The sequence below is a fragment of the Aquarana catesbeiana genome, linkage group LG02, assembly GCF_042186555.1.
Source record: "Aquarana catesbeiana isolate 2022-GZ linkage group LG02, ASM4218655v1, whole genome shotgun sequence".
In the NCBI taxonomy this organism is placed as follows: domain Eukaryota; kingdom Metazoa; phylum Chordata; class Amphibia; order Anura; family Ranidae; genus Aquarana; species Aquarana catesbeiana.
Window position 1 is genome coordinate 749878516 of NC_133325.1, and position 19225 is coordinate 749897740.

At 44.7% G+C, this 19225-nt stretch overlaps 1 protein-coding gene across 5 annotated transcripts in view; it reads right to left on the reverse strand.

Moving 5' to 3' along the window:
* The window catches only part of TIAM1 (TIAM Rac1 associated GEF 1), a 607717-nt gene that overhangs the window by 65231 nt on the left and 523261 nt on the right, over positions 1 to 19225 (reverse strand). Inside the window, exon 1 of one of the 5 annotated variants that reach the window (XM_073617111.1) lies at positions 13594 to 14088. The exons of the other annotated variants lie outside the window; for them this stretch is intronic. The gene's annotated coding sequence lies outside the window, so the exon portion shown is untranslated. Of the gene's footprint in view, positions 1 to 13593; positions 14089 to 19225 lie in introns of those variants that run through there. 5 annotated transcript variants of the gene reach the window in all.

Below are 19225 nucleotides of genomic sequence, written 5' to 3' on the forward strand. Positions count from 1 at the left end.
GCAGATATGCATCTCTGATGTCTATTGATGCCAGAAATTCTCCCTGCAGGGTGGGAACTACTGTTCGAATTGATTCCATGCGGAAGGATTGAATCCTTAGGAATCGGTTCAGATCCCTTAAGTCCAAAATGGGCCTGACATCCCCATTTGGCTTTTGGACCGTAAAAAGGTTGGAATAGAAGCCCAATCCCTGGTCCTTTGCGGGAACTATCATAATGACCTCCTGCGACAAAAGTCGCTCTAACGCTAGAAGGAGCGACTGCTTCTTCTCTGGGTCTCTGGGAACATTTGATCTGAGGAACCGAGGAGAAGGGAATTCCTGAAACTCCAGCTTGTACCCTAAGGTTACCGTGGAGACTACCCATCTGTCCTGGAAGTCCTCGTGCCAGAGCTCTGAGAACTGTCGCAGTCTTCCCCCCACTCGAGTGAGCGGGGGCGCCCCCTCATGCAGAGGTCTTAGTGTTTTGCCTAGTAGGCTTCTTTCCCCAGGACTTCTTTTGTCCCTGGGGTTGACTCTTGTCTCTGGACCCCGATGGAGGCGGCCAGCGAGACTGCCTGGAGGCTGAAGCCCCCCGGCGCTGGGGAAAGAGTCCGTTTGAAAGAGGGACGCTTACTCTTCTTCTTGACAGGTAAGAGAGTGCTTTTCCCACAAGAGATTCTCTTGATATAGTTATCCAAGTCCTCTCCAAACAACCTTGCACCACGAAATGGAAACCCAGCCAGTAGCTTCTTACATGGTGCTTCGGCTGACCAATTTTTCAACCATAGGATTCTACGTATATGCACCAACCCCAGTGAAAGACGGGAGGTTTGCACGATAGAATCTCTAATGGCGTCAACCACAAAGCATAAGGCCGCTGGAAGGTTAGCAAACCCCTGGGCCTGCTGTTCAGGTAATACTTTGATGACCTGCTTAACATGGTCTCTTAAGTATTGACAGACTCCAATCGCTGCTACTGCAGGTTGGGCCACTGATCCTGCTAAGGAGAAAACATCCTTCAATAGGGATTCCATCCTTTTATCTACAGGATCCCTGAGCATCTGAGCATTGTCTACAGGACAAGTCAGGCTATTATTTACGGAGGAAATGGCGGCATCAATAGCCGGTATTCCCCACATTTTAATAAACTTTTCTTCCATCGGATAAAGTGTTGAAAACTTTCTCGGCGGAAAAAAACGTTTGTCTGGGTGATCCCACTCAGAATAAATGAGCTTTTCAAGTAAAGTATGAACAGGAAAAGCATGTGCTGCTTGGAAAGGTTTCAGTGACCCCAAAGCAGAAGAGGATTCCTTAGCAGTTTCAGGTATGGGCAACTTAAATGTGGAGCGGACCAATCCAGTGAGGATCTGCACTAAGACTTTCTCCTCTTGGGAAGTCGCAGAGGGTCCCTCTCCACCTGATTCCCCCGAAGAGGAATCATCCGTCCCATCCCGATCCTCTGAAAGGGATTCATCTCCTTTATCCCAGAGCTCCTCTGTCTGAGGGTCTTGGGGAACAGAGGAAAGCCTAGTGCGTTTTCTTCCACTGAGTGAAGACGTAATCACGGCCATTAATCTTTCCTCTAGACCATTAATGGTTGAGGAAAAAACCTCTTGTGTAATATATACAGGGGCTGAAGTGCCAGAGGCAGGTGTAGCCCCTGACCCCGATGGCTCTCCCCGGCTAGCCGTCCCTGGCCCATCTTTAGGGGGGGAGGATGCTGCCGACAGGGGGCCCTCAGAACCTGAACGAGATCCCCTAGTGTTTCTGGTTCCTGGGGTGCTTGAACCTCTTCTACCCATAGTGCAAAGCAACAAGGTGTGAGGTATACAAATGAACACTGCCCGCTGAGCGATGTAGTCTGGCTAAAAGCCTTGCTACCCAATGCTCAGTCTGGTGTTACTTCAGTAAATGCTGCCTAGGAGAATGCCTGTGTCCCACCTTACATGCGACCGTCAGCTCTGTGTCTCTCAGAAGGCTGAGTGCATCTGTACAGAGTGCCTTTAATAGCCTGCAGCTGGCCTGAGTGGGAGTCTAAGCACTCTGTGCTGATGTCCCGCCCCCTCCTCTACCGCCCCCCCCCCCCTTCGAGTTTTGATAAAAACGAGCGCTTCCCGCACTGCCGACTCTCCCGTCATGCTTCTGGAGAAAGGCTGGGGATGTGGGGGGGGAAGGAGGGAGGCTTGTAACAAGATCTGCCTGAATGGCTATCTTCAGAGATGGTGGCCATTAGGCCGCAGAGCCCGGGTGGTATAACCACTTTCTAGACCCCTGTGGCCCCTCTCTAGCCTGGGGGGGAACATTCAAACATGAGAAATCCCCCTTTCCACCTTACCTGCTTGCAGCCTGCTTGAGACGCTGGGACATAAACAGTGATTACAACACCTGAGACAGAGTCAGCATGTGCAGGTTTGTGCTCTTGGCAGCCCCCGGTGGTCACAATAGGCATAGCATGCATTGACCTTAAAGGAGAAAAGCCACTAGAACTCAAAAATTCTGTGGAATCTCCTCTTACCTTATCCAGCCGCAGGGTGCTGTTTACACAGACCCAATCTTCACCTCTCACGGTGGGCTCCGTTTGAAAAAAACGTCAGAGACTGGGGCCCCAACAGTTCTGGGACCGTAAAGCACCTCGCCAGAAATTAGGAAGTTTAAAGCCATTTTCTGATCTGCGGGGTCCAGCTCTCTAAAAAGAGAAGCATTACGGGTAAAACCTCGTTTCTTCGGACACGAGGCCCGGGTACCATTCAATTCGGCCATGAAAAGACACTTTGAATGGATCCGGTTCGCCTGGCTTGCCCCAGTATAGGATCTTAGGATATTCCCTTTGGAGCTCAGCACAGGACATCTTTACACGTCCATCACCTAAGACACTGGCGTAAAAACTGAGGTATCCCTGCAAGGGGGAGGGATTATATAGGGGGTTGAACTTCCTGATAGGGTGTGCCAGTGTCCAATCACCAGTGATACCTATATAACCCATCAGTAATTACTGTGGCTCTGTGTCCCGTGATGTTCGAGAAAGAAAATAGTTTTGTCAACTCTCCTAGACTCCTTTCCTCCAGGCAGCAGCATTTTAGAAGGAAAAATGCCTGACGCTTGTTAACTCATTCAAATGAACTAATTTCTTTGGCCAGAATGACAATTTATTCTGGCTATTAAAATAAAATAACACTCAAGTGCTAAATGCGCCTAGCGCTTAGGTGCATTTAGACGTGTTTAGGCACGTCAAGAGTTTATTCTGTCAAAAATCTGCATCTCCTGGACATGTTGGCTGTGTGGTGTTGTTCTGCCTCTGAAACGCCCCTGCCTCTAAACTCCTTTAAATGCCTATGTGCGCATGGACACATCGGCTAACATGCAGGGGCATTTTAGAGGCAGGGAAAGAACCCGCCAAACGCCCCCTATGAGCAGCAGAAAAAATGCTCAGTGTGCATGAGGCCTAAAACTTCAATGTTCAATGCAAGATGGCAGATTTACCATCAGGAATAACAATGGGGGGGGGGGGGGTTACTAGAGTTATGAATAAATAAAATAAAATGAGATATAAACCATGGACTCTGTACTTGTGGAGTATTTTTAGTTCTTAAAGTTGAACCCCAGGCTAACCGCTAAATACACAGCTGACATAATATATGGCAGCTGCTTTTTCTCTGCTGCAGTTATAACAGTATGACTTGGTCACCTACCTGCCCTCAATCTGAGATTGAGCAGGAAGCAGATTTTTGAGGTCATCCTTTCCATCAGTATGCCCCTCCCATTAACATTATAAGAAGTGGTTACCAGGCCAAATTAAGGTATTTGCACTAGCTACATTTAAAACAAAAGATTTTTTTTATTGAGTATATAACAGCGTTAATCAGTGTCAATTATACACACCCAGAATTCGGTTGTATACAAGAATGTTCCATTTTAATAAAAGCATGGACTTAATTGGTATTAAAGTCAAATATTTTAAAACCCCCTGACAGGCAGGATTTTTATAACAGAAAAGACCCTACTGGTATTAAATGACTCTCCCAGCGGTAATGTAAGTTCAGCCACGCCTGTGGATCGCAGACCACATTTGCGGCACCTGGTCTGTGCCGTGGTGACGCAACTCCCACATATGACGTCATCACAGCCCGGCTATTCAAGCGACCAGAGAGAGTGACCTGGGAAGGAAGGCGGAGCAAAGATGGCCCTGCTGGAGCAGTGACAGCGCAGCGCTGGAGGGCTTTGTTCCATAGGTAAGTCTGCCATAATGTGCTAATATGTGGTGCAGATTAGCACATTATGGCATAAACCTCCTGGTGGCCCAGAAAAGAATAAAAATGTAGCAGAGTTTAATACTACTTTAACTGTCAAAACAGAATCTTGCAGTAATTTAAAAGTATTCTGCCAATTTAGCTTGTAGCATGATGAAGGCTGAAAAACTCAGCAATTCTAAATCCTTTCCTTTGATCTTTCAGAGTTAAACAAGCCTATCATACAACACCATATACCACCTTCCCTGTGTGTAAAGGAGGTCAGACGTGTACATGGGAAGCCCACTTACTTCTCTCTCCAGTTTATTTATTGTGTCTATAAATTGGAACCATTTCCTGTGTCAGTGGACTTCCCCTCCGTCTGATGGACACTTACAATGTCCCTGAATTTCCTGTGTGCTATTTCTGTAAGGATATGTCATATGGAGGAAGCCAGGGCCTGAATTACAATAGTGCCATCAATCATTATCCTAGTTACAAAGGGGATGTAAACTATATACCAGTATATGCTCCAAGTTTGGGTCCAACATGAAAGGGCTTTAAATTCGAAAGTATGACTGTACTAGACTACAATTTAAAACTGAACTCCATTCTGATATAAAAACACAATAAATGTAGCTCTTTATACATAATAAAATTATATATATATATATATATATACACACACACACACACACACACAGTAATATACATTACTACCAAAAGTATTGGAGAATCTGTCTTTACACACACATCAACTTTAATGACATCCCAGTCTTAGTCCGTAGGGTTCAATATTGAGTTGGACCCCCTTTTGCAGCTATAACAGCTTCACCTCTTCTGGGAAGGCTGTCCACAAGGTTTAGGAGTGTGTCTATGGGAAGGTTTGACCATTCTTCCAGAAGCGCATTTGTGAGGTCAGGCACCGATGTGGACATCTCTAACAAGAGTTCTGAAGCCTTCAGGACAGTATACAAAGAGGTAAGCACTCAGTGCCCATCTGTCCTCATTTGGAGGGACCAGTCCTTTGTTGGAACCAAATCCCTCCTCAGTTGAACCTCTTTTTGGTCCATGGTACAGACATCTATTAAACAAAAAAATTACTATTTAACTACTGTACAGGATCCCAGGGATGGGTCCTAGGTGGGTTGTAGTTTCTCATTTATTTGGGCTGTGGTCCCTTTAAGGGGGCAACAAAAGCCACAGTGTGGAGTTACTCAGGGATTCTAACCCCTGCAGGGCGAGAGGGTGATCTGTTGAGAAATGAAAAGGCTCATTCACAGTATTCTCAGGATTATGAAGCCTCAATATGGCCTCTAACCCCGACTACAGGTACTGTGGCCCTAAAAACGTAAACCCACCTGCGAGAGAGGGCTAAAAAGGGCAGGAAGCAGCCAGCAGATACCCATGATATGGTTAGTGTAACAGTACACAGTTGTGAGAGGGCTGTGAGCTATCTGGCTACTGAGATGCTGCCTGGGCTCTCATTTTTCTCAATCCCTGGAGAAGGCAGGGACTTCAAACCCTGCTTTGAAACAAGGTTATGCTGGTGGTGGGCTGAGGTTTTGATTTTGAGTACCAGAGTTGTGGACTGATTTGTTTATTTCATGCTAAAGATACGTTATTTTTATTTCCCTTTAGAGCCCTTGCACACTGGGGCGGTTTGCAGGCGCTATTGCGCTAATAATAGCGCCTGCAAACCGCCCCGAAAGTGCCGCTACTTTCATTCCAGTGTGCAAGCCCCGAGGGCTTGCACACTGCAGAGATGCGCTGGCAGGACGGTAAAAAAAGTCCTGCTAGCAGCATCTTCGGAGTGGTGAAGGAGCGGTGTGTATACCGCTCCTGCCCATTGAAATCAATGGGACGGCGCGGCTATACCGCCGGCAAAGCGCCTCTGCAGAGGCGCTTTGCGGTGGTATTTAACCCTTTCTCGGCCGCTAGCGGGGGGTAAAACCGCCCCGCTAGCGGCCGCATACCGACGGTAAAACGCCGCTAATAATAGCGGCGTTTTACCGCCGACGCGGCCCCCCGCCCCAGTGGGCAAGGGCTCATAGAAATAATAAGGCCTCATTCACACTGGACGTTTTTATAGCTGCTCCTAGGGGCCTCTGGCATTTTCTTTTCCTGCCCCTAAACCCCCCTGCATGTTATCCTATATGTCCATGCACACATATAGGCTTTTAGCAGCACTTAGTGGCAGGAGAGTTTGAAGGCAGAAAAAAAAAAAACATTGCAGTGCATCCAGGAGTAGCAGAGTTTTGGTAGAAAAAAAAAAAAAACGCTTGACACTACTAAACATGGCTAAAGGCACCTAAATGCTAGACGTGTTTAGCTCTTCAGCATTTATTCAATTCAATAGCCAGAATAAATAAAAATTCTGGCCAATCAAATAAAGGCCCAAACACCAAACGTTGCTAAACTCTACTGACCTGGTTTAAAAAAAAAAAAAAAAAAAAAAAAAAACAGCTCATTTTAGGTGAGTTTTTAATGCTGATTTTCCCCCCGATAGGAGAAACAGTGTTTTAGAATAAACCAGTGTGCATGAGGCCTAAAGACTCTGTTTTACCATACATGGCTTACTAGTAATTTGGAACCCCAAATATCACACTAAATAATATTTAACTAAACCTTCTGCTCAACTTCTAAATTGTTGCATGCATTAATTTAAAATTCCAGCATAATGGAAAAGTAGCACTTGTGATTTTAACCAGTGACGTCACTAGGGTTGGTGTCACCCGGTGCAGAAATATTTGGTGTCACACCGCCCCCCCCACCATCAACTATAGTCCCCCCTCAGTGCAGACTCCCTCCAATAACTATAGACCCCCCCCCAGTATGTACAGTTCCCCCTCCCACAGTATAGATCCCCCTCTCTCTGTACAGACCCCCCCACTAAGTACAGACCCCTTTCCTCAGTGCAGACCCCCTCCCCACTAAGTACTGACCCCCCCTCCCTCAGTATTAGACCTCCCCCCTCAGTACAGAACCACTCGCATCAGTATAGACACCCCCCTCAGTGCAGACCCCCCCACATCAGTACAGACACCCCCATTAGTATAGACATCCCCTTGTCAGTGCAGACCCCCCCCTCCTATAAGTATAGACATCCAGCCTAAGTGCAGACCCCCCATCAGTATAGACCCCCCTCTCCCCTCCCATAGCGCCCCCCCTGTACATGTCCATCTACATATATAGTAGTGTACAGACCTCAGAACAGCGTGGACGGATATACACAGCGGACAGCGGTGTGTGTCCCTCAGGTTCCTCCTGTGTGGATGTAAACAGAGAGGAGGGGGAGGCGGCTTCGGTCCGCTCCGCTGAGGGACACAGCCGCGAGATCAGAGAGGTAGATCAGTGTAGGGCAGCAGGCGGTGTTAGTGGTGCCGCTATTAATGGGTGTCACCCCTCCGGTGGGTGTCACCCGGGTGTGGCTCACCCCCCCCCCCCCCCGCGACACCACTGATTTTAATTTGCCGCTAAATCACATATATGGTACGTTATTTGACTTCAAGTGTTTGTACTGGGGAGAGGTCTACAGCTGCAGGCATCACCCCCGTACTGTTTTTTTAAAGTTGATGGTCGGCTCTCTTGTAACAACAACTGGACCAGCTAACCAGCCGCTCAGTTATATCAAGCAGCGGGAGACCCCAGATCCCTCCTTAAAGAGTACCTGTCACACGCCTATTACTGTCACAAGGATGTTTACATTTTATTTTACATTTATGTGCCCCCGCCCTAGCGTGCAAAGGCGAGTGTGCGTCAGTCCCACACATGTGAGGTATCGCCGTGAGCGTCAGATCATGGGCAGCAATACTAGCACTAGACCTCCTCTGTAAATCTAAAGTGTTAACCTGTAAAGGTTTTTGAAGCATCTCCTATGGATAGTAAAATTTACGTTTGTCGACGTTGTGCGCAATTTTAAAGCGTGACATGTTTGGTATCCAAATATAAACCATAACCAAATATTGCAGCTCAGGGAATGCAGACCACGTGTAGACCAGACAGACAAGCTCATTAGAACACCAGCATGTAAATACAGTAACAAAACTTTGATAGAATTCCCTGTTTTGTTGTATGTAATCACAATGCAAGTTAGTTCTTGAAGACGGACTTCACACTCTCAATCAACATTGACTATTTTTAATATTTATGCTGCTAGCATTAGTAAATAGATATATTTACTTGTTTGAACATTTTTTTTTTTTTTTTTTTTTACATTTATTCAGGTTATTTCCTAGTTTCCAGGCCTAGGCAAAGGATGTCATACATCCCAGGAGTCTTCAGGAGAGATTGGGGGTTCCCAGCTAAGCACACCCTCCTGCATGCATGTCTGAGCAAAGGGCAGATGGATTCCAGGAAGTAAATGCTACATGAATCATGAAACCTTACTCTAGATAGCCACAGCAAGAAATGCTAAAGGATGTTTTTCAAAAAGTGATTTCTGAGCAAAATAAACAATGGAGACATGGATGGATGCGTTTGCTTTGAATATTAGAAATGAATTTAGTGTTTTTGGTTTGTGGTGCTCAGACACGGTATAGTTCTGCTTTAAACATAGCTGAAAATCCTTTTGCAAATGTTACAGAAAAAAAAAAAAAAAAAAGTCTGTTACCGTGGTGATGGCAGACACAGCAGGAGAAGTGAGAATGGGGGGTGCAGGCTCTAGTTGTGACTATTCAGTCTATCCCCAGCTAGTTCTAATTACCAGGCAACACCTGACATAAAGACTAGTAAAGCACCATAATTTAGACTTTTAGTTCTGGTTACAGTGCTGTATGTCTCTGTGATGACACTTCCATGAATTCAATTCAGTGCAATGAACGTTTCTGGGATGGGTATAAATCCTATACAGTAAAAGGGGGAGCATCCAAAGGTGGCCCTATACTAGCAGAATTTCATTTCAACATTATTCATTTTAAAGTGGAAGTAAAAAATGATATCTGGGGAGAATGGTGGTTGTGGTGGATGGGTCGGGGGATGAGATATTCACAAAGTCTGTCCTCAGCCCCCTTCACACCACAACCCCCCCCCCCTTATATCAGTGTCCACAGTCCCCCTTTACACCAGTCTCCCCCTTTAAAACAGACCCAGTGTCCTCAGTTCCCCTTAGCATCACAGCCCCCCTTTACATTACAGTGCCCCTATTACATTAATGTAAGAGGGACTGCTATTTAAAGAGGGCATTATAATGTAAAGGGGGGCTGTGATGTAAAGGGGGCCCTGTGATATAAAGGGGACTGCACTGTAATGTAAAAGGGACTGCACTGTAATGTAAAGGGGGGCTATGATGTAAAGGGGACTGCACTGTAAAGTAAAGGGAGGCTGTGATATAAAGGGGACTGCACTGCAATGTAAAGGGGGGCTATGATGTCAAAGGGGACTGTATTGTAAAGGGGGCAGTGATGCAAAGGGGACTGCGCTGTAATGTAAAGGGGGGCACTGTGATATAAATGGGACTGTGCTGTAATGTAAAGGGGGGCACTGTGATATAAATGGGACTGTGCTGTAAAGTGCCCCTTTACAGTGCAGTCCCCTTTACATCACAGCCCCCCCTTTACATCACAGTGCCCCTGCAGTCTGCCCTCTCCCCTCCTTTCCTCTCTTACATCAATCTCTGCAACCCCTGCTCAGGACTTCTACTCACAGGGCAGAGGCTGTTAACAGACTGTGTGCGCTCTCCCGGCTCCCCCGCCCATCAGCCTGGTCGACTACATCATGCTATTAGCGGGGCAGGGGGCGACAGGAGCTCTCGATTCTGATTTGCTGCTCCCCCCACCCCCTGCTGATTGGATGACATTGATGGCCGGGAGGAGTCGGGAGGACGACACATGGGCATGGCCGCACAGCTGGAGATGAGCAGCGACCGCTGTCTGATAGCCGGGTGCGGATCGCGGTCGTCGCTCATCCCCTGCTGTGCAGCCCGGTCAGCAACAGGCCACAGATTGGCACCGGTCCGCGGCACGGGGGTTGGGGGACCCCTGATTTACAGGAACGAAAATTACAAATGCATTAAGTTTTGTGCCCATCGGGCACGCATCTAAAAAGTCTGTAAACATTTTACCAATTTTGAATTATTCTTCGGATAAGCACCAAAGACTGAATTTTAATTTTCCCCAAGATTCTCATCTTTCTATTGCTTATGAAGCTTGGACTGAAACAGTAAAGTGTTTGCATGATACACTAGATGACCTGAGTTCCCAAGTTTTTTCTTCACTGCCAGATCCTAAAGCTAAGAACACTCAAAACTATCAATGCTGGAGACTGAGTAGTGGTTAAGCGGCATCTTGGCAACCTCGGTGGAAGGGTCCTTTCCAGGTTCTGTTCACTACTGCAACACCAGTTAAGCTTTCGTGTAAGCCCACCTGGATTTATGCATCCCATTGCAAAAATGTATTTATGCCTCCCCATGGTGATACCAGCACTCCAGTTAAATTCTACCACTGGTTTACGAGCCGAGGAAGAGTCACTGTTTGGTAAAGCCACTCGCCAAGCTAGATGAAAGCTATTAACGTGGTTTGCTTTTGCTGCAGTTATGGTGCTGTCTTTTAGCAGTGTTGCCTAAGCTTATAATTTTGCAGACAGGTAGGTACATACTTACCTAGGTGGATGCAGCATTTGCCCCCCCCCCCGCCGCGACTGAGAACCGAGCAATCAAAGGCCGCTGATCGCTTGGTTCTCTGTCTTCAGTGAGCAGAGAGACAGTGACTGTTAGTCAATGGCTCTGTGCTCTACCCCTTCAGCACTCACTGGAGCAGGGGGTGGGAGCGGCTGGCTCAGAGCTACAGGACATAACAGTGACATAAGGGTCAGCAGAGGAACCACTGAGCACTGGGGGGTGGGGGCACAGCATATCAAAAATCCTGAAAGCTTAGGTTCCTTCACAGACTTTGGTGCAGTGTTTTGAGGTAGAGTTGGCAGGAGAGGTAGATTGCATTTTTACAGGGGAAGCTTTTGTTATTTGTAAAAAAAAAGTTATGTGCTAGGAACAGAGTAGATGTCTCAAAGGATGTGACTGTTGGATATTGCAGCTAACCTGCAGCGTGCAAGACTGCTCGGGGCTCCAGCCTACCTTTCCTTCTGTCCTAGCACCAGCTTCACTCTTTGACCCTCATTCTGAAAAAAGGGCCCCACCAGAAAAGGGAGGACCTGACAGTTTGCCGATTACAACTTGGAGATGTGTACTTGCTCTATCAGAATGTGGAAGGAACATCCGCATTCTGGAATGGAGATGGAAAAAGCCCATTGTTGACTCCAGACTGCTGATAAAGAAGGTCACAGAAGTAGTATAAACACAATTCTGAACAGATTTACCAGTCAATTTGATTTCAATGGAATATGAGGGCACTACTCCTCGAGGGAGATCTTTATTAGCATTAGCCATTCACAGATGGGCAGATTTCTCTCCAAAAACGATAGACACAGACATCTGCCCATCCCCACTGCGACCCAGTGCACATATCTCTGACGTGGCCTATACAGCCCCAGTGATATAATACTTTTGCACAGAGAATTTACTAATGGATGCCTTCAACGTATAGAAAGGTTCATTGTTGACCCCCTAGAACTGTCCAATACCTACACCAGCATTGCATCATCCTATAAAAACGAGGAAAAGCCGTACATTTTACAAAATGATCATACAATCCCTTTTGGATCTACTACAACTATGTAGTCTAAGGGTTTGTCTGAAAGAATGTCAAATGAATGGATGGTTAAGGTGGGACCTCATATTACATAGTTTTGGCAAATTAAAAGTGGATCGTTCAATCAGGTTGTAAGATGGATAGACAGCTCAGGGTCTTTTTTCACAACAGACTAAAGATGCCTTTGTAGATCCTGGCAGCTTTTCTGCAATCTCAAGAAATACTTTGATAGATGCAGTGAATCGCTAGAATTAACTTGTCAATCTGCGAAAGTCCAGGAAAGATATTTACCAAGACAAGCTTTGTCTCCCCTCCTCCCCGCTCTCTTTCTCCTAAAACTTTAAAAGACTGAGGCTTTTCTATTTCCGGAAAACCATGGGGTTTTTTTTTTGTTTTTTTTTTTTCATAAAACTGTTCCTTTACCATTATCGCTTCTGAAGGGATCAGCAACTGGCAGGAAAAGGATTAAAATATTAAACTTTGAGGCTTAACAGATTTAGAGGATAACAAGGTGCAGAAATCAAAGCGGCTTCCAGAGACGTATACATTTTGATGTAGACAGGTAAGGTCCTACAGCTCAAGACCTTTCTAACCCCAGAAAAGCCAATGCTCAGTGATGGACAGTATATATTAGGTACTGCAAGGTGTATTTTTACAAATATATATACAGCCCAGAGAGCTGGGATAATGATACACAACTAGGTGGTGAAAAAAAAAAAAAAAAACAAGAGGTGAGAAGAAATCCATTGCAACTGCTGAGGAGCCGTAGTGCTAAAATGCTAAGTGCTAACTGGTTGCTGGGTGTTACAGCACATGACTGCTCTATGAAGCATAATATAAGATTTCCAATTCATCACATTTTAAGAATAGTTTATTTTTAACAAATCCAACACACACACAAAACAAGACATCCTTATGGGCTGCACAGCATCAGTAAAATTGTCAGTGTTTGAAGGGTCAGTCCAACCAAAGCTGGATTTCCACTAATAGATGGACACTGATAGGCTGAATTACCCATTGGCAGCTTTAAGAATAATAAATAAAGACGTCGCTGTCAAACAGAGCCTTCTGCACTACCCACAATGGGAGCACATCTCACTATGACCTGCTGCATCCGAAAAATTGCAGAAGTGGGTTAAACGCAGCCTGAGAACAGAAATCCACACTACTTTAATGAAAAAGGAATCTGCTGGCCTGCTTTTGACGTGAACTTCGAACCCATACCAAAACACCTACTGTCTACTTGAGCCCTTAATCTTTTAAAAGATAGCAAAATCAGACCTCCTTGAAGCCTCATTCATTCTACTGCATTCTGAATACTACATCTAATACAATAACCTAATGGATTAAAAGGCTGCAGGGGATGACGACCAAGACCTAAATAGTTATGGATAACTTGGATGTGTAATCAATAATGGAACATAAAGACTTTCAAACAAGCATCCTCAACAAAGACATTGCAATGCCTCCTACCTGGATCAAGAAGCTCTGCACAATCCCACAGAATAATACACAACAATAGGGTTATTAAACATTAAAAAAAGTGTAAAATGTCAACCAGATTTTATACTGGAAAAGTGAAAAATAGTAATTTTGGGTTGCTGAATGTTAAATATTGGCTTATTAAAAAGCCTGGATAACGTAAAAGCAAAAAACAAAATACAAAAATTAAAAAGGAGAGCCAAAAAAAAGTCAGCCCTTTGTCTAATAGTTACACCAGTGTCTTAGATCTCCAGAGCCGTACCTTTTAAAGAATTAGAGCTTCATCATCGCCACCTCCAAATTCCCTGTGAATCCTCTGCGGACAATGACCCAGCAGCGGCACGCGATAACCAGCACCTTCCCTTTCTGGAGCCACCTCGCAGCTCAGCGTAGGTGCGGCAGGCAAGACACAACTTGAAGCTGTGTGTAACAGTGACAGCAGTAGTCGGCAAATTGATGGTTATATATACAGAAGAACATTCTTCTGTTTAACAGGAGCCATTGAATGCTTCCAGGGATTTTTTTTTTTTTCCTTTTAAAAAATTGAGCAAAACAGGATTTGACTCTCTTCTTTCTCTGGTCCAAAAGAAAAACGTGAAGGCTGAAAAGGCTTTATTTATCCATGTTTAATCACAGCCAGACTAGTGACTGCTTGTCAGCTACGGAGCCCAAACCCCCACAGAGACAGAGCAGATAGCGTTACACGGATGCTGTTGCGAGCTAGAAATGCCATAAAAAGTAACGTGTGATTATCACGACCAAACAAAAGGTTCAATGCACAGCGACGCCTATAAAGGGAAACACGGGGGGAAATAGAAAGCCGCTCTTCTGTAGAGGTGCTTTATACAAATCCCAATCACTTCATCAGGAGTGATCAGACCATCGGAGCATCTACAAGATATGGTCAAAGGTCTCTGACCCTCACACCTACTCTACGGCCAAAAGTAAATCCAATAGTATTGGGGCACTCAAGAGTTTTGCAGAGAAGGTAGATAAAAACAGCACCTCTTTTTTTTTTTTTTTTTTTTTTACTGTCACCGTTCCGATGAAGCTCGTCCCATCTTTCTTAAGATATGGCCAAAAGTATGTGGACCCCCTCCAAATTATTAACCACTTCAATACCAGGCACTTTACCCCCTTTCTGCCCAGGCCAATGCTCAACTTTCAGCGCTGGCGCACTTTGAATGACGATTGCGCAGTCATGCAAAACACTGTACCCAAACTAAATTTTAATCATTTTGTTCCAACAAATAGATCTTTCTTCTGGTGGTATTTGATCACCACTGGGGTTTTTATTTATTTTTTTTTGATAAATAAAAAGACGACCAAAAAAAAAAAAAAACCACACAAGTTCTTTGTTTCTGTTATAAAATCTTGTAAATAAGTTTTCTCCTTCACTGACGGGCACTGGTGAGGTGGCACTAATATGCAGCACTGATGGGCGCTGATAGGCGGCACTGAAGGTCAGATAGGTGGCAATGATATGCAGCACTGATGGGCATTGATAGGTGACACTAATGGGCACTGATAGATGGCTCTGATAGGCAGCACTGGCAGGCATTACTGCTGGGCGCTGATTGGCATCCCTGGTGGTCCTGGGTGGCATCCCTAGTGGTCCTGGGTGGGCATTCTCAGAGGGGTTGTGCATATAATCAGTACAGCCCCCCCCCCCGTCAGGAGAGTAGCCGATCGGCTCTCCTCTACTCACTTCTGTCAGTGCAAGTAGAGGAAAAGCTGATACATGGCTCTTCCTGTTTACGCTGTGATTGGTCACAGCTGATCACATGGTAAAGAGCCTACGTCAGAGGCTCTTTCCAAGATCAGTGATGCGGTGTGTCAGACTGACATGCCACACCAACGATCGGCGCGCTGAACGCCCCGCGGCTTATCCTGCTGGATGTCATATGATGTCTAGTCAGGATAACTTAACCACTTCGCTCACATCATTCTGTTCTATGGCAGGCGGGAAGCGGTTAAGCGGTTAAGACATATTTAGACATTCACGAGTCTGACTTAAAGCTTTTGTTACCCCAACATTTCATATTCCTGATATGTGCCTGCTGTACCATGTACTTGTATGAAGAAGTATCTTGTTCTCTTTGTATTGATTCCTTTGTGTGAAAATCCCTAGTGTTCCTGCAAGTCCCTTTGCTTTCCTATTAAAAGCTGACCACACTAGGCATGAGCGCACAGTGTGGTCAGTTCTCTGGCTGTGCTGGGAACTCAGCCTGCTCTCCTCCAATGGTCAGACTTGTCTGGGCACACCTGCCCCCCTGCACAGCCATTGACTGGGAAGATCAGTGTGTTGCTGTTTCTCCACCCTCCACCACCTATGCAGCTGAGAACAGAGAGAATGTAATCACTTAGAAAAAAAAAATGTATGTGTTTTATATCTATACACAAATGTTTTGCCTTTCATTTCCATTTTAAACTGAATGGGTTGTTTTACAAGGTGATCGTTTACAATCACTTTAAATTGGAAGTTAACTTCCATCACTCACTTTTACCTATAGGCAAGCCTTTAATAAGGCCAAATGGCCACTCGTGCTGTTCCTTCAAAGCCCTGCGCTGTAAAACGCGGCTCCCACGCACATGCGTCGTCGTCACGGCTCCGGCCAGTCACAAAGCTGGAGTCCATGAACCCGAAAGCAAGACAGGTGAATATGGAAGCAGCCTGCAGCTCTGACATCTCGGTGCGGGAGGGCTTTGTTTTAAGGCAAGTTTAACACAATGTGCTAGTATGTGATGCATACTAGCACATTATGGCTTTACCTTGCAGGGTAAAAAAAAAAACGTCCTGCGGTTTACAATTTGTCCGTTTCTGCAAGAAAAAGCCAAATATTGATCCAAGTATGGCTGTTCCTGTTCAAGTCGTCAATTTATCCATTAAAACAGCTTATAACAGTGTATACCAAGCAGGTTTTAGAGGCGTGAGAATGCTGAGATTATCTGATAGAAACATGTCAGATACAAAACAGAAGTATGTAAATCCTAACAATGCGCTTCCCTTTTGGTCTGTTTAAAGAGGGACTTCAGTCTTTTAAGTCAGCAGCTACAAATGCTGGATCTACCGACTTTTGCAAATCAGGTACTTAACAGTGACTGGAATCCAGCGCTGCCTTCATTTTCACGCACGTTTCCAGCACCGCCATCTTGGATTTGGGAGTCGGCTGAGACATCCTGATGAACCACATCTAGCTCCCCACTGTACATGAAGGAACTCAGGTGGCGCTCTGTGAAAGATCCTGCAGCCCCCTGGGACATGTGACGTGTCCCAGGAGGCTTCGGCCAGGGAGTGGGGCTGGACAAGCGGAGTCATCCTGACCTGGGCAAGGACTTTGGAAATCAGAGCGGTTACCGCTTGCAGTTGGTATTTGCCCTCCCTCAAAAAAAATATAAAAATACCTGCAACTCAGTTACTGGTTGGGGGGAAGAAAACAATGAAGAGGTACTTTACTGCTTGTGTGGAGTTCCAAATTGAATATTAAAAGCCTTCTGGTCTATCCTTTTAATAAGTGCAAACAAATATCGCTCAATCTCGTCAGAAGCCTTGATAGCAGACTGTGCCGACTGTTACCAGTTACATTGTTCCCAATTCAATATAGTACCCCTGACACCTATATTATAAAGAAAAAGGGGAGACAAATTTCGATCCATGTAATGTATGGGCAGGATGGTTGTACAGAGGTCGATCTACCAATAGATTCCTGTACAACCGCCCTCTTGGAAAAATCCCACTGGACTTACCTGTGTGTACCATGAATTTCTCCTAAACTTGCACAGTTTAGGAAATATTCACTGTATCCGCATGTACCAACGTCATCGGCATCGGCACATGCGCACTGACGAAATGGCTCACTCATGCCGTTTCTTCAGCTGCCGTGCTGTTACCGGCTCGGGAGTGACGTCAAAGCGGCCCCGGCCCATCACAGCGATGGAGCCTGCCAACCCGAAAATAACTCCAGGACGACATGTCGCCGGTCTCAGCGGTGTGCCGGAACCGATACGACAGCATCGTTCTAAGGTAAATATTTCATAATGAGCTAGTATGTGATGCATACTAGCTCATTTTGCCTTTGTCTTGCAGGTTTTTTTTTTTTTCTTCTTTTTTTCCACCTGGGATTTATAACCACTTCAGCCCCGGAAGATTGGCTGCTCAATGACCGGGCCATATTTTGCGATACGGCACTGCGTCGCTTTAACTGACAATTGCGCGGTCATGCGACGCTGTACCCAAACAAAATTGATGTCCTTTTTTTCCCACAAATAGAGCTTTCTTTTGGTGGTATTTGATAACCTCTGCGGTTATTTCTTGCGCTATAAACAAAAAAAGAGCGACAATTTTGAAAAAAAAAAAAATATATATTTTGTACTTTTTGCTGTAATAGCTAGCCAGATTTTTTTTTAAAAAAAAGCATTTTTTTTCCTCAGTTTAGGCTGATATGTATTCTTCTACATATTTTTGGTAATAAAAAATCGCAAAAAGCATATATCGATTGGTTTGCACAAAAGTTATAGAGTCTACAAAATACGGTATGGATTTATGTCTTTTTATTATTATTATTTTTTTGATTAGTAATGGCGGTGATCTGCGATTTTTATCGAGACTGCGACATTATGGCGGACACACTTGACACATTTTTGGGTCGATTGACAATTATACAGCGATTGGTGCTATAAAAATGCACTGATTGCTGTATAAATGTCACTGGCAGGGAAGGGGTCAACACTAGGGGGCGATCAAGGGGTTAACCATGTTCCCTGACTGTGTGTTCTAACTGTAGGGGGGGGAGGGGACTGACTAAAGGAGATGACAGATCGTTGTTCCTAGCTATTGGGAACTCATAATCAGCATCTCCTCTCAGAACAGGGATTTGTGTGTCCCTGTTCTGCCTCTCATGCCCGTTATCGCTCGTGGCCGGCGGTCATCGCGACAGCCGGTCACGAGCATCGGCACCCGCACAGTGCAACGGGCACACCTGCTATCCCACTTAAAGGAACAGACTATAGCTACAATGGTTCGCGGGATCATGCCGACCTGCCGCAGTCATATACAATACAGTTTATATTTATATATAAAAAAAAATAAAATATAAATATATATATATATATATATACACACACACACACACCTGTTTTGTCTTTCATTTCTATTTTAAACTGAATATGTTGTTTTACAAGGGAAGGGATCATAAACTTTAAGCGTGGCAAACTACTAATATTCAGGATCCTCTGCCAGTGTGCAACTGCATGCTCGCAGCCAACATCCCAAAAAAAAAAAAAAAATATATATATATATATATATATATATATATATATATATATATATATATATATATATATATATATATATATATATATATATACACACACATATACATACACACACACACAATATATATATATATATATATATATTTTTTTTTTTTTTTTTAGAAAAAAACTGTCATTTTCCGTTTTGGCCAAGCGCATCCTGAATTTTCATTTTCAGCACCAAAATTTCCATTCAGTTCACCTCTAATAAATACAGCAGCTCAGCAAGGAGGACTCGCCCCTCCACCTTGAATGCGTGGATAGGGAAATCAAGTCATTTTTTTTCCTTTGTTCAACCAGCTGGTTGAATAAAAAAAAAAAAAAGTTATCTATGGGCTGCCCAAGTCCTAACATTCCTTATAGGATGTGTGCAAATCCTGAAAACACTGCAAAATATATGACCAGCCCAACTTTCAAAAAAAAAAAAATGTAGAAATGGGTTTGCGCACTAAACATGTACTAAGCACATTATTCCCACTTCATTTGGCAAAGAAAAAGAGAGTGCCGGCCAATAGGAAACCGTGAAAGATTCCAAGAAGCCAACTGATATAAACTACATCTGGGATGACAGTTGTACCAGC